This window comes from Peromyscus maniculatus, chromosome 1 (assembly GCF_049852395.1).
Source record: "Peromyscus maniculatus bairdii isolate BWxNUB_F1_BW_parent chromosome 1, HU_Pman_BW_mat_3.1, whole genome shotgun sequence".
NCBI classification, from domain to species: domain Eukaryota; kingdom Metazoa; phylum Chordata; class Mammalia; order Rodentia; family Cricetidae; genus Peromyscus; species Peromyscus maniculatus.
Genome location: NC_134852.1, coordinates 104447256 through 104453255, shown reverse-complemented (window position 1 = coordinate 104453255; position 6000 = coordinate 104447256).

Sequence of the window (6000 nt, the reverse complement as noted above, 5' to 3'; positions counted from 1 at the left end):
AATGGGAGATAGAATACAGTGTTAGAAAGGGGGAAAGGAAAAATTGGACTAAAAGGGATAGGGGTGAGAGAAGGGACTATGGGAAGGGATATCTAACACTAAAGGCCTTTGAAAAAAATCTATGTGGAAACCTACTACTGTGGAAGGTTTCTAAATTATATACATGTACATATATAAAAAGAATTTAAATGGAGTTACCCTACATTGGGGAGAATACTCCAACTAGATATCATGCACTACCAAAGGAAAAAACCCTATCCAGGAATGGGTTGCCTCTTTTGGTGTTGTTGGTCAAGGAGGTCCCATAGACTCCTAAATATTATATGGTATTGCCAATGTTCCTGGTTCCCCTCCACATCCTGAGAGTAAGACCTATTGCTGAAAATATTGCATAACTGAGTTATAAACACAGAGAAATCAAATGCTATTTTTTCTTTAAGTTTGTAGGTCTATTTCCATCCTCCCTTCTGTAACTAAACAATATTCCCAAGGATAAAAGAAATGATGGGTTATCTTTGCATCTTCTGTCTCTATACCAGTATCTATTTTTCAGAAATATTAGTGATTGTTAAGTTGAGTTAAATAAATATATATTATAAATCCATGCTAAAATAATTTTTTTTTCTAGCACCAGAGAATCCACTTATTGCCAACTCATGGAACATACTTCTTTTGCCTTTGAGGTCTAGCTCACAATGTATTGTTTGTTTTTTTTTTTCTTTATTAAGAAATTTTCTACTCACTCCACATGCTATCCACAGACTCCCCCTCCTTCCTCCCAATCCCCAGCACTCTTTTCCAGGCCACCCCACATCCCCCAAATCTAGGTCTCCCATGGGGAGTCAGCAAAGCCCAGCACACTGAGCCTAGGCAGGTCCAAGTCCCTTCCCACTGCACCAAGGCTGTGCAAGGTGTCACACCACAGGCACCGGATTCCAGAAGCCTACCCATAGACCAGGGACAGATCCCGATCCCCCTGCCTGGGTGTCCCCCAAACAGTTCAAGCCAATCAACCATCTTCTGTTAAGTTGAATTAAAGAAAGAATATATACAAAGTATTTACCAGTGTGCATTAATATTACTAGCTTTATTCTCTCAAGAACAGTGATAGAGAACAAGGGGTTCATACTTGCAAAGTATGTGCATTGAATCATTCATTTAACATTTATCTGTGTGGATATGTGATTTTTTTTCAAAATGTTTGTGAAGTGTTGTTTTCATTATCCATATGAAGAATATAATAATAATATCTAAACAATGGTGATGATAAAAGAAATTGTCACTATAATTCATAAAATTTATTTAAAGTATCTCACATATAAGATGTGCCAAAAATATTAGTAATTTGCTAGCTAGCAAAAGAAAAGCAGGATAGAACCTCTCACTACTAAGGCAAATTCTTAAGTGTAGTTTCAACTTAATTAGAAGTAGGAGACGATTATTACTGTAACCTTAATCAAACTCAGGAAACAACTGAACAGCCATTCACTGGGAAAAGGGCAAGCAGTATTTAAGTGAATTCTAAACTCAACCTCTGGAGAATTGATTGTGAACTTCACTCTTGACATGATGGCTAAATAAACAATTACTTATTAACTGCTGCCTGGAGGTACACTTTTTAATCTCCTGAACTAGCGATAAAGTGAAGATTTGATTTGGAGATTTAAAATCAGGCTATAGACAATTTGCAGCTTAGGTGAGAAAGTAACAGAAAACAGGGAGGCCTGGGTCAAATGGCAAAAATACAATTTAGTCCTTGACCAAGAAGATGGGCTGAGGAGACATTTCAGGGGCTAAATATGCTTGGAGCAATTTACCTTCCATGGATGGATGACTGGGACACTCCTTAATATCACTTAACAGTTTTCCCAGAGGGGCACCAGCACACTGCTATGCCCTAGGATGCTCTTTTCATGGAGGCAACATCACCTCCAAGCCTTTGTACATAGCAATGGAAATACTACTGAAATGACAGATACAGTGCTGAGTGGTGGAGCAGAAGGTGTTTCGCAGTCACAATCACTGGCCAGGTTAATCAAAATCTTATAGGTCAAAAGATCTCCAGCATCAGAATGAAACTGAGTATCAATCACAGGGTAAGGACATACAGTGGGAGGTCTATGTTCTGGACTGGCTAACAGGTATGTATCCTTTCTTACAAAAATGCCCATCTTCATCTGTAAAATGGAAAGTTAAACTTTCAATCTGTGTGGATTAGGGGTACACAAATAAGGGCAGAGTTAAGAAATTTTTGTGCATCTATGCTTATTCCATATTTAGAATCCCTACTTCACTAGTCTCAGAGAATTGACAATATAACCAAGAATTAACAAAGAAATACTTTAACATGGACACTTCAAGGATGTTCTGCCTTTTAGAAATACTTCTCCACAAGTTTTTGTACTACATTTCCAAAGTCCTTCAAAATACAAGTGTGTCATTTTAAGTTCAGGAGTATGTCTTTTCTTCTAAGGAGTTTATATCCAACAAAGCTTCCAATTAAGAACTGGTGGAGAGCAAAACACACTCTAAAGCATACTCATTGTCTCTGGTAAGTCATTTTGAGAGAAGAGATTCTGAAAATTCCATTATTAAAACACTATCCAATAATAACAAGGGTTTTGTATATTGCTGCCACAAGTGGGTAGCAACCTTATAGTGGTTCAATAATAAATGTTCAATAAATACTTCCTGAGTTTAAAATAGTGAAAAACAAGGGCAACAAAAGTTTTAGAGCCTGTTACTGAAAATCAATATCTTCCTGTCAAGTGGTCTCAAATGTTTTAAATCTTCTTCCATTCACTCAGTACATTATTAACCATCTCCACACTTTCTAGATCTCTTAATACACCAATGTGGCCAGGGATTCTTAAGGAATGTAAGATTAAAATGTCATACAATACCATTAGTTAAGATATGTGAAATATCTGTTAATATTTCTCTCTCTCTTTTTTTTTTTTTTTTTTTTTTTTTTTTTTTTTTTTTATTTTTCGAGACAGGGTTTCTCTGCGTAGCTTTGCGCCTTTCCTGGATCTTGCTCTGTAGACAAGGCTGGCCTCAAACTCACAAAGATCCACATGTGCCGCCACCATCACCTGGCAATATTTCTCCTTTTTGTAAAACAATCCTTAGGAGAACGATCAAAGGTAGCAATGAGGTTTGTATAATATTTTCTTCAGTTATGCTTCCCTCTTATACATCACAAGACACTGTTATGGATCATGAATGTCATCACTGTGACAAAATATGTGTTAGAAATCATCTTAGTGGAGAAAGTTTCATTTAGGCTCATGGTTTCAAAGATGTCAGTTCAATGCCCTTGGCTCCATTGATTCTGGGATCGGTTCACACTGAGGCAGATCATCAATTAAATGTGGAGCATGTATAAGGGCATGCTATTCACCTTATTACAAACCAAAAGCAGAATAAGAAATGGGTACTGAGGCCAAATACAGCCTTTAAGATTCACATTCAGTGATCCACTTCTTCCAAGAAATGCCACCAGCTGTGTTTACAGAACCTCCCAAAATGACACTATTAACTGGGACCAAATGGTCAACATATGAGTTTGTGGGGGAAATTTCATACTCAGATCCCAATAGAAACTCTCTCACAACAAACTCAACTGTGATTATTTTGAGTTCCATGTGAATGTTCCTCAAAGACAGAACACCATAAAGGTTTTGGGCACTCTTTATTGAAAAGGTAGAGTATCTTGTTTTGTCATGTTTGGTTGTTGTCTCTTGGAGGCCTGCTCTTTTAGGAAGGGAAATGGAGAGATCAGGGGAGAGGAGAGGTTGAGAAAATCTGGAAGGAAGAAAAAGAGGGGAAACTGTGGATGAGATGTATTGTATTAGAGAAGAATCTACTTTCAATAAAAAATGAATGTAGACAAGATATTCCACTTGATAGATATCAGTAAGCTTTCTGCTCCAGTGTTCGTGATTAAATACAGTAAACAAAGTATTATGATTAAATGAAGTGGATTGAGTTTTAGATCAATAGGATATGATATACAATATAATTCTGACCTACTACCTCACTAATGAATATTTGCTTTTCTAGAAGTTAATAATAAAAACAATTTCTATAGCCGGGCGTTGGTGGCGCACGCCTTTAATCCCAGCACTCGGGAGGCAGAGCCAGGTGGATCTCTGTGAGTTCGAGGCCAGCCTGGGCTACCAAGTGAGCTCCAGGAAAGGCGCAAAGCTACACAGAGAAACCCTGTCTTGAAAAACCAAAAAAAAAAAAAAAAAAAAAACAATTTCTATGCCCTCACCCACCCTTTGCTATGCAACAATTAACCACAAATCTTAGTAGGATATTAGTATAGCACTTATGATTTTACCCATTCATCTATACACTGGCTGAGATTTAGCTATTTAGGTTGTTCTTCTCTCAAAGATTATATTAGACTCCAAAATTATTCTTTGTCTCTTGTATTTCTTGGACTCACAGGTAACCAAGGTACAACTTCCTCCTGAGAAAAATAAGAGCACAAGAAAGCCACGCTGACCTTTGCTGTCATGTGTCATTGCATGCACCCACCATGACTGTTTCTCAAGTGTGGTATGACAAAAACCAAAATCAAGAGATAGAGAAGCACAGTTTTCCCTCCCAAGGACTGTGGCAAGGGTGTACATACTATTACTAGACGGGAATGAATAATGAGTGCCAGCAATTATTTCATTTACCAGTATTAAAATGTGATGGAAAAGCAATCAAAATGCAGTCAGTTAGATTATATTTAATCCTTATTTCCACAGAAAGAGACACTGTTTGAACTAACTAGCATGTCATTTAGTCTGTGTGTTTAGGGCTTCTGGCATTCGAGCTTTATTGACATCATTTGTAACATGTCAAATTTCTTTTACTTGGAATGCTATGTTTATAGGAAAGAGTGAATTTGAATGTCTAACAAAGAAAATGAAAGCAAAGTTTAAGAGAGGCATTACTTGAATTATAAAACAAGAAATTAGCAGGCAACATAATGTTAATGAAGTCACTCTGCAATTACAGCAGTAACTAAGTGTATTTCTTCTCAACCCCCCACAACATTAACTTTAATACCCCTATTTTTCTATTTATCTTAATGCTTAAAATGAATAACTGCAGTGAAATGTTGGTAAATAAAGAAGAAAACAATCTTAGCAAAAATTTACCTAAAACAATTGCAATGAGGACTGTGCTCTTTGGAGACTTTTTCAAATACTAAATTTCCTTGGTTAAAAGTTTTCCACAGGATCACACCTAGACGCAAGAGATCTACAAAGGAGACAATGAATACTTCAGTGTGTTATTTCTACCGATTCATTGGACCTAATACATGTATTCTTTCCTTCTGTGGTTGAGGCATTTGTCCCCTCAAGTTCATCACAAAACTCAATTGCTGTTGGGACATCATTAAGAGATTCCTTTAAGAAGTATTATGTCCTATCACGGGGTTCCCACCTTCAGAGATATCTATATGCAGCTATGAAACATAAAGGCTCTACAGCATAGCTGCAGAGGTTCTCTACACATTATATCAAAATGGCCTACTTTTCACAAACTAATTCTCAAGCTCTTTTAAATAATGTAAGTTTAGATAGAGAGATGAAAGTTTTTAATGAATCGGATATAAAATGAATCCTTGAATTGGAAGCTGGATTGATTCAAAGGTGTTTGAGAATCCTCTTTCTCTGAGAATAAAACTTAAACATGTTATAATGTCAGGCAAGATGTTCGCCCTGACCTTCAAGAAGAATTTAGCTACTACACAAATGCTATGTCACTGAGTAAATGCTAAGTTATCTCTTAAGTTTTTCTCTTCCTTTGTCCTATGTTAATGGAGTACAACACCAATATGCTCACAGTATTGCCTCAGGGACAGAAGTGAATGGAACTGACATTGTAAGATAAGGAAGGTTGGCTTTAAAAACAAATATCCTAACACAACAGAGCATGGATATTGCACTCACACATCAGGCTAGCGGGATGGTGTTTCCTACAAGATCATAT